This window comes from Thermobia domestica, chromosome 3 (genome assembly GCF_964235325.1).
Source record: "Thermobia domestica chromosome 3, izTheDome1.hap1.1, whole genome shotgun sequence".
Taxonomy (NCBI): domain Eukaryota; kingdom Metazoa; phylum Arthropoda; class Insecta; order Zygentoma; family Lepismatidae; genus Thermobia; species Thermobia domestica.
In genome coordinates, this window is record NC_137456.1 from 320,276,568 (window position 1) to 320,287,520 (window position 10,953).

Genomic DNA, 10,953 nt, shown 5'->3' on the forward strand with positions numbered 1-10,953 from the left:
CATTTTAACTACACACAAACAAACGTAAACACGGTCGAATGTTTTCGCAATGGTGTTTGTGGTTTAGTAACAGATGTAGGTCACAGCCCGCATACGTGAGGTGGCTAGTCCAGCGGTCCAGTGGCTGAAGTTCAAAATAGCACTTACGTTTAAAACATGCCTCGTATCACAATAAATTAGAGTATCGGCAGATTAGGTTTTTAATTTGGAAGCAAATCTCCAGAAGGATGTATTGACACCTTCTTTATATTATATAGAAATTCAATAATTACAATCTTCGAAGTGCTGGAAGCCAATACTTCTATTTCCATTAATTTAACCAAAAGCTTACTAAGTTAAACGCACATAGGGTAACTGCTTGGGTAGTGAAGTTATCCTTTGAGAAAAAAGAATATTTAGCTAATTATCTTTTAGTTATTTCATATTCCGAACCTTCATCTTAGGTATTAGGAATTTAATGTTATTTTCCTACAAGATAGGACATGATTTCATATAATGTACGAATATGCTCTCTTTGGATGAGTAGAAAGCAATTTCTTGAGTAAAAATGTAGATAGTTTTACAGAGTGGGAGAGATTTAACTCCCTGTACGAACTGTTAGTGTTTAACCCAAAGTTAAGACCGAAAATGCATTTTGTGCTTACAATGTTAGAATTTATATGCATTGTTAAAATTCCACATAAGCACCAACCACCATTACAAATCAGTTTTCATAACGGTTGTAGATACTCTATCGTACGTTTGGTAGAACTTAGCGAATTCGCTCCTCCAATTGATCAAGAGTTTTTGGTTTAGTGAGATAAACTTTCATTTTTCCCACCTTTAGATGAGTAAGTCGTAACATATTAGTTCAGGAACTATTGCTTGCCACTAAAGAATGCCACGACATCCCAACCAGCGTCATTGAAAGTAGGTTTGGATGCACACATGGACAAGACTAACACATACAAACTAATGCGAGGCCCTATATTGCATAAACATTAGGTCAATGTGATTTTCCCACGTGGATACAATAACGCAAACATAACTTTCAAGTATAGGACGATACCGTTCTGCATTCATTGTGTCCTGTTTGACATGTGAACCCACTACTTTCGTCGATGCTAGGTCGCATTACACTACGGCACATGATCGACTTTTTTGTTTTCAGAAACCATACTTGGATCTTTACCTGATAAATAATAATAATTACCGGTTAACAAACCTCTCAGCATGAAACACGGCTCCATCTGACTGTAGGACATTACCGAAAGACCGACTCAGTCTTGGTACTAAGCAAGCATCATCTCCCCATGCTCCAACCGATGATCAAGTTTTCAGGCGATACTTCCTGGAGTAATGTGCTTTTTATGAGTGGTAATTCAGATAGTTCGGATTGTGAGTGGGGTTAAATCACTTTCACGATATGGCAGTCTTCGTGATTTCAGATTTCATGTGAACATTTCCTTGTGCAGTTTCCTCCGTCTTAGTGTACAGGACTCTATATAGATCTCTAAATATCTGCTACAAAACCTGTGCCCGTTAGCTTCGAATGGTAATTCCTTATGGCCTTGGAATTTATAGAGGCAAATGGTCTTTTCACACTTGCCCATCGTCTCCGTACTTTACCTCTAATTGCCACACCATGTAAAGAAATACCAACTGAGCCCGCTCACGCAAGGTTAGACGTTGCGTCGTAATCCGCCACTGATATCTCTAATAGCTAAATTAAATACCATGTAATAAATTATATTGATGTAAGGAATATTTTATTTTATCTGTCAAAATTAGTTAAGTATTTAAAAAGTTATAAACAATTTTCAATAGAGTTAATTCCCACCTAATTATTTTAGTATAATATGTATAAATAATTGTACTGACTTACATTTGAAACTATGTTACTTCCATCTAAAATCTTCGTATAATTGAACTTGGTAAAGGCATTAGTTTCAGATTAGGAGATATAGGTGCATAAGAAGCAAGGGAATAAAACACGCCATAACGGAAGGTGAGCTATAGTACTGATGAATCAAAATATCGTTGCTTAACATTTAGAAAAAAAGCATACTAGCAAAGGTACGGATTGCTATGACATGTCATATTTCATTTATTATTATTGCAACATTTTATTGTGTGGCAAATAAAATTTAAGCACAGTTTCAACTTGTGACTATTAAAGTACAATTTTTATTGAATATATAAATATAAGTATATTATTAGCATACTTTAGGTTTAAGCCACATTTGATCCAGAAGAATATAAAAATAACTTATTTTCGTCATAGTTTAAACGAGTTTCAGTTATTGATAAGTTATTCATCAATACTGGCAATGAAAAGAAAAGAGCTCATTTTCTTTTTCTTTTTATGGAGTCACTAATGTGTTGTGACTAATACAGATAAATTCAATGATTATAAAGATATTTGTTCAGGACTACGTAATTTTCGCAATCTGTAAAATTCTTAATAGGATTATTCTCCGCAGTTTATTAAATATATATTTATTTAGTGTGGGTGATTTTGCCATGTCTTTGCCATTTTAGAACCCTAATCACAACTTTATATCAATACCTACAAAACCTTCAAAATCTCTTTTTGCTAAATAATAAACGAAATATTGGTTCCCTGCAAATTATAATTCCACGTAAATCTCTCGGTTAGCTGACTATAGATGACTCTTAGTTGATTCATCTTACTTCTTCTCTTCTTTTTGAAGGTTGGCTATTATCTTAATGGCCCAGTGTTGAGAGTATAGTTTGTTAATTATATTACATTTAGTTTGGAAGAAATTTCAATTAATTATTTTTGTAATATTGAGCTTTCTTATTTTTAGATACACTTTAGAAACGTGAAGGAATGGAAAGTATTTCCACGTGTTTTACATAAACCTTTACATAGTATCGAACCAGATAAAATGGTTTTCTTAAGTGACAGGTATGACAACATGTCTGAGTCTATAAGCTAATAACATTTAATTGGCTAAATAACAAACAGAAGCGTTAAGCACCTAAATGTTTTGCTAACCTTTTAATTATGTGTTGCTTTGTGAAATTATTATTAGATGATCGTGGGTGATTTTGCCATGTCTTTGCCATTTTAGAACCCTAATCACAACTTTATATCAATACCTACAAAACCTTCAAAATCTCTTTTTGCTAAATAATAAACGAAATATTGGTTCCCTGCAAATTATAATTCCACGTAAATCTCTCGGTTAGCTGACTATAGATGACTCTTAGTTGATTCATCTTACTTCTTCTCTTCTTTTTGAAGGTTGGCTATTATCTTAATGGCCCAGTGTTGAGAGTATAGTTTGTTAATTATATTACATTTAGTTTGGAAGAAATTTCAATTAATTATTTTTGTAATATTGAGCTTTCTTATTTTTAGATACACTTTAGAAACGTGAAGGAATGGAAAGTATTTCCACGTGTTTTACATAAACCTTTACATAGTATCGAACCAGATAAAATGGTTTTCTTAAGTGACAGGTATGACAACATGTCTGAGTCTATAAGCTAATAACATTTAATTGGCTAAATAACAAACAGAAGCGTTAAGCACCTAAATGTTTTGCTAACCTTTTAATTATGTGTTGCTTTGTGAAATTATTATTAGATGATCGTTTAATTAGCTATCACTTGAGAAAATAGTTAATTTGATAAAATTTTAGTTACCTAAATATTTTACGAGACACCTTAACGTTTCCTAAATACTTAATTATAAAAGAGTTTCATGTAATGTTTATGTTAGAGAACGCTTTACCAAACGTTTAGTTAGATAAACATCATATGAATTATTTAGAAGCTAATAGATTGCAAAATATGATATGTATCGAGATAAATGTTTGGTTATTTCTTAACTAGCGAACGTTCTCTAAAAAGTTTAACCACCCACTCAAACTCTTGTGATAAGAGGTCTGCAGTAATGGCGTACACTGGTGATAGGATCTCGTAATCTACTACTTGCCGACTGGTCTACCAGACATAGAGCATAGGTGTATGACAAGGTTTGAATCAACGGGGAGATTTGGGTAATTTCCTCTTCTCGCCAAAGACGAGTTTATTTATTTACTTATACATGCTCTTTGAGTCTTACTGGTATCTATGCTCTTAAGCTCATAATGTATGAGGGGTGACGTCTCTTGGTGACCATACTATCCAATCAAGGGGAAAGTAAAGAAGGAAGGGAGAAGGAAGGAAGGAAGTGACTTTGTATGGTAGGTATCATCTGACATTTGCCTGTTTTCACAAAGAAAGACCAGGAAAAGCCTCAATCGAGATAGTTGGCCTGAAAATACTATGAAACTTCTTCCATCAAGTGCTCATACGGCAAATCGAACCTGGGACAAATATTTTCGTGGCCCTCGTAGCGTAGTCACTAATGCTCTCGCCTTCGGTGCGAACGGTCCCGGGTTCTATTCGCGGTGGGGGCACTCAGTCAAAAAAGTGTAAAACGCTTTTTCAGGTCAGCCACCCTGAATGAAGTTTTCCTGGGTTTTCCTCATTCACACCAGGCAAATGCCGAGGTGGTACCTAACTTATAGGTCTTCCTTCCCCAATCCTTTAATCCTTCCCTTTCCCCGGATAGTGTGCTCGCCGAGGATGTCATCCCTCAAAACGTGACAGGCTAAATGGCCTTGGATGCCGAAAACCCCGAAATCTAAATCCTACATCCTTGAAATATTTTCTCCATATTATATAAGTAACTGTTTAAAAGTCTTAGATATACATCAAGATATGTTTCTCTCTCTTACAACAGCTTGACTGGAACCCTGGTCTTGATATATGATATCGAGTCATGTAGCAAAATGCAATGCCTGGCACATTTTGAAGTGTCAAACTGAACCTCCCTTTTGTCACTAATTATCACTTGATTAAATATGGATGTGTGCGGTGCCGAGACATCCGCCACAACAACAGGTTATCATTCTTTGTTCCTTATTGGCTGCCGACAATATGCGGAGAACTCACTTGTTCAATTTGTTTACCTTCGTTATGCAGTGCGGGTGAAGTTTAACAGTTTCCTCGGACACATGGAAGGTTCGTCAAGCACACCACATGTCTGAATATTGCCCTCTTCTATAGATGCATTCAGGGTCTCGTCATTCAACATATGCGGTCGCCCACTTTGAGATGCATAACAAAGCTTATATCTTAAGACCAGAATTATTATTACAATGGTTAGTGGTACATTCCTTTGTGGCATCCTTCCCAAATTCCTGATGTATTCGACGACATGATGAGTCAGCTGACAGGCTCACCTTAAATTCATACTGCAAACAAATCTAAAAAAAGACGCTTCGATGTCTCTATTTAAGTTCGACACGGATCAGTTATGTTTGTTGTGAGTGCGTAACCTGCTTGTATTCGCACATTTTAATATTGGACATCATCTTCATCGTTTCTTAGTTGCATAACTCATTTTGTCTCATCTCTGTGAACGCTTCATCAAACGAGGTGTCAAAAAAAGTAAGATTTTTTGGTAGCTTTTTAGAAAGACTTTGTCTCCTTGTTGCGAAACATTTAGTTTGCTTAACATTTTCTAAAATATGGAATTAGTTGACAGCTTTTGAAAAAATGTAATGTTTTGCAAAATCTCACATTTATATCTTACATTTAATTAGATAAAATTTACATTAAGTAAATGCTTTGTGAATCACACAATTAGTGCAAAATTTTGATTTTTATTACAAAATTATTAATGAGGTTAACCTTTAATAATAGTTTAATTATCTAAAGTTATAAATAGGTAACATGTCTACTACATAAATATTTTACAAAACACTTAATTAGCAACAAATAGTGTAAGGCTTTAAACCAGTTTTAAGTTTTGTGTAACATTTGATTAAGAAAAGGAACAGCAAAACATTTAAATAGTTGAATGCACTTATAATTGCTTTTTAACAAATATTTTATGTAATGTTAATTAGATTTGTATTTTGGTATTCAACTGCCTTTAGAAACAAAAATTTGATTTCTGCTTAATAAATTGTGGTTGAATGCTGAAGATTAGAATGTCTGAATATTAATATAGGTTATTAGTGTCGTTTGCAATTATTACCAACATTGTGTGCTTTCGTAATGTATTATTTTAGTTCTATATGCATATTATTATTGCATTAGAGATTATTCACATCATTTGATGCATGTAAGCAATTTTGATAAATATACTAGTTTAGTGATAATCATAGCTAGTTACGTGCTATCATTTGTGATAGATATTTTAGTTTATACAATCACTAACTGAAATTTAGTTTATCTTACTAAGCTATATGTATATAATATTAAAAATCTTATATTTGTCCTCGTTATTTTGTCTTGTTATATCTAGGTATATGGCCAGAGTAATCTGCAGCTTTGACTTCAGAAAATATCCATTCGATGAGCAAGAATGTACATTAGAAATAGAATACTGTAAGTTTTCTCTTTATTCATATCTATAGAGCTGATTTATTAATCAAATGCCCGATAATTTATTAAAACATATTCAAAACCAGTTCTATAATCCATGTCAACACAGAATAAGAACTATATTTTGAATTATTTTCAAATATTGTTATTTATCTCTCTCAAGTGAACCTTTTACTAAGTGTGTAATTCATTTTCTGAATTTTTATATTATTCCTTTATTAGCTGTAATATTCGAGCGTTATATAGTAGAATTTCTAGTTAAAAAATAAATGAGAGGACAAATCTTAAATAATGAAAACAATGTCCAATAAACTCAATTTTTCAGCATTTCCCACCAAATTTCTAGATGTTTCGTAATCTTGTGACTATTCAAAGTTAAATTTTTACCAGATTGTTTATCCCTTTTTCTTCTTTCTTTTGTTTATCTGTAGACTCCAGAAATACGAAAGACGTTATTTTGGTCATGAATGGTATTAAACTGGATGAAAAGATACCAATGTTACCGCAATATGACATATATAAGGTTACAGGAATTGACTGTTCGATTGGCTGGTCTTTAGGATCACATAACGGTAAGTTGCTTCGTTGACAAACCCAAAATATTCCTTTAAGGCACGCATAGTCACTATTATTATTATGTAATTTATCTAGTAGTCGAAATAAAAAAACGAGAGGTGTCAGTATATTTTTTGTGCGTAATATTTAACTATACAGTCAAAAAATGTCTCATTTCAGCATTGAAATAAATAATCCAATTTTTTTCGTTGGTGTATTAATATGGTAAGACGTTGCCATTGAGTCTCAGCTAGACCATCCTCAACCTAATTTTCCATTACTTATTCTCAGCCACAATCTGTATATACTGGAGTTGTAACTTGAGAAGAATACTCAGAATTTAACAGTAATTGAGAACTTATTTTGCTTACGTTCATTGAAGGATGCGGCGCGGCGTCTCAGAAAGAGGAAAAAAAAACTAAAAATGTAATTTCAAATGTGATGTTACTTATTTGTTCCTGTACAATCTTTCCCTTCTCTTTCACCCACATTCCGCAAATGCAAAAATCCTTCGTAAATCTGGTGCTTGAAACAAAGTGTTTCCTCTTTTTCTTTTTAAAAAAAACTAGCTTTGGAAATATATTATTCTGTAGCAGACATTCAAAATGGAAGCAGTACTTCACCTCCCATTATTTATGATAAATATTTGCGCGGATTTTTAAAGCAATAACACCATTACATATCACATATATGCATATATGTATATACTTGCTCTTGTTCACCAGAGTTTACCCGAGAAAAATTTAATTTAATTAACTGGCCTGCAGCAGGTTAATAGACTCCTGTCACTATGACGTTAAGCACACCATGAGCTTAAGGTATTTATATCTAATACCTAATCAACCTCATTATTTTAGATACAATAATTTCTATGAAATCTTAATTATTTTTCAGATACCTATGCATGTGTCGGATTTACGATACACTTTGGAAGAAGATACACCTTCTATTTGTGGTCATTTTACTTTCCGTCTGTTCTTCTTGTCTGTATCTCTTGGTTGTCCTTCTGGATCGACACCACAGCTGTGCCAGCAAGAGTCGCACTTGGGATTACCACGCTACTCACATTATCTACTGGCTTTGTATCAATACAAACATCTTTACCACCTGTGTCTTATCTTAAAGCAGTTGATGTTTGGATGTTCACATGCCTGGTAAACATCTTTGATAGTATATTATTGTTTGAATCTATCGTGTTGTTTTATATCTATACTTCCTACATACTGGTGACAAAACAGCTCCTCAATTATTTTGTCTCTGTCTCCTACATCCAGAATTTTCAAGGAGATAGTTCTGTCGCCGTATCTTAACACACTGATAACTACATATAAGTATCCGGTATTTGAAATCACAATGTGGCACAACATTGGAGATAATACGATGAGTTTCGAAGATGGTGTGTTAATGCTAACAATTAATGAAAAGTGTTACAGTTATACAGTGAACGAAGAAAGATACACACTGTATACTAGCTGTACACGCTGAAGAAAAGCTAGTAGTTACATTCGTGTATTAGAATATCTTTAAAATAATCGGTAATCAGATCATATTTAACAAGTCTGCTGCCGGTAACTGTTTTGTCACATGTATACAAGCTCCTATTTACTTCTAAGCGTTTGGAGCTATCTCGCAACTGTCTCCAAATTGTTACTTAGCTATCTTCTTGCTTAGAGACACTTTGCTCACTTTTCTGTCTTGTTGTGACAGTGCGTGGACTCCAATACCAATCTATTGCATTTAATCAGGGTTGCAAAACAGTTGCGGGAAAATACTTTTCAGTGTCTGGAAGGTCTTACCTAGCTTTAACACGTATCTATATATGTATATACAAGATAACAATATAGTTACTTCCAGATCTCTGAAACCATTGGGCCTAGAACATTGATTTAGTTCTAATACGTGTAACCTTCTTGTTGTTTTTTGAACTTCATGATCCCTCTCCAGACGTTATACTAAACATGGGGCCATATTTTCTACCAGCCTTCGGAAGAATTTGTTAGGCGTAACCCAATGCAAAATTCTTAACTAGTGTCGAGCCATCATCATTTACAGGAAATTAAATTCTTATGGAACATAAATGGTTCCATATGTTTCTTAAAGATTTATCTTCATTTCCTGCACCTAGATGATATAAAAAATAGACCTGTAGTGCGTTCTAAATTCAAGGCTCTACACCGGGAACTAAACCTGTTGTCCTGTGCATCGAAAACTCGTACACTAATCACAAAAGCTACGCAATGTTCCCTTCATTTAGTAGTACGTAGTTCATTGAGAAATTATTTTTTTAAGAATGGAAAGAAAAATACATTGAACATTTTCTTACCTCTTACCAGATTTCCAGTAGCTAAATTTGAAATTCTGTACTAGTGTTATTTTAGATTATCGGATAGGGCTTTATGGAATGCACCCTTTAATAAGGGAAGGGATCTGTTCCTATCTGAATCCATCGAACATACAGAGTTCACCAATCATTGAGCGTAATATGGCAAAAGGCAAGCCGGATGTTGTACACTCATGTCCAAAATGATTGTCGCATATCTATAACTGTCTTCTTGTAAGAATATAATTTGATAATGATTTTGCAGGGTACTTTTAATACCGATTTTATATGTGTAATCGAAAAATGTATATTTGTGGTAAATTTCGTAGAAAAAGAGCTATAAATACGAAAATTAGAATGAATAAAACAAAATTTTGCTAAATGGAGAAGAAAATTTTATTTTCGTTTTATTCTTCTTATTTACTGCTCTTATGACACGAAATTTGTCACATACATATATTTACCGATTATACTTATATTAACATTATAAGATATACCGCACGAACTCGTTATCAAATTATATTCCAACAACAACACATTTATAGACATGCGACAATAAGTTTGGACATGAGTGTACATATAATTATTAATTTCCTGCCGCACCTATTCAATTACAAAAATATTTTAATTCTAAAAGTCATACTTGTAGTCCAGCACTTTATAAGTATTTCTCATGTACTGTATTGTACGTTTTAAAAACTTATTACCGAAAAAGGAAGTCCTAGAGTACGATTATTGAACACATTTTAAGATAAATTTTATAATGATTAAATTAATTGCAGGAAATATAGATTAAGGTACTCTTTACATATATACGTTTTATCCAATAAAAACAATTACGTAAAACAGGATTAAATTAATAAAAATCACTCTGTATTCATAACTTTTTATTTTGCTTTTCTTGGAAAATAACTACATAAATGTGGACATATTCTAAAAGAGTCGACTTATACTTTTTAGGTTTCAAAATGTGTGGCAAAGTTGAGTTCATATGAACGTGTTATAAGGCAATAGACAGTTCTAAAAGAATTATTCATTTTATTTTGGGATTTTCTTCACTTTTCTGGGTCCAAGCCGAAGAGTATGGTATATGCACTATCTTTTTATACGCGAAATTCATCCGACATTTTGATCTTGACGTATAGTTTTTCATTATATCGTTTTAGGCAACTTTTGGCGTTATATTTTCTGCACATAAGTTGGTCTATGATTTTGTTTTCATTCAGCCTGAATATGGAAAAGGAGATGCAGTACAACATGAAATATGTTTAAGTGTACGTTGTAAATTTACTGCTAATCCTCTCAAATAAACCACATGAAGAGAAAACAGTGCCTGGTGTTCTCTTAAGAGTACTCATGGCACGATAGCAATAACACTGATAGAATAGATGGAACGATATCTTTTCAAATTCACTAGTAAAACCATGACCACTAGAGCGTTGACAACCTGGGTCTAGTTTACTCTCTTGGCTTTCTCTTTTCTCTTTTTGCTGTATCTGCTTTTCCATTTAGGGTCAATCAATACGAAGTGGTCCAGAGGTGATTGTTCGACCATCTCCGAAAATTATAAAAATTTGAGTGGGATGAACCTTGTGTATGGGAAGGTCAATAACAACATTCACGTTCTTGTATGTGCAAGTGTTCCTGAATGGCGGCCATCTTTGTTGTCGGTGGAGTGCCAATTTTTT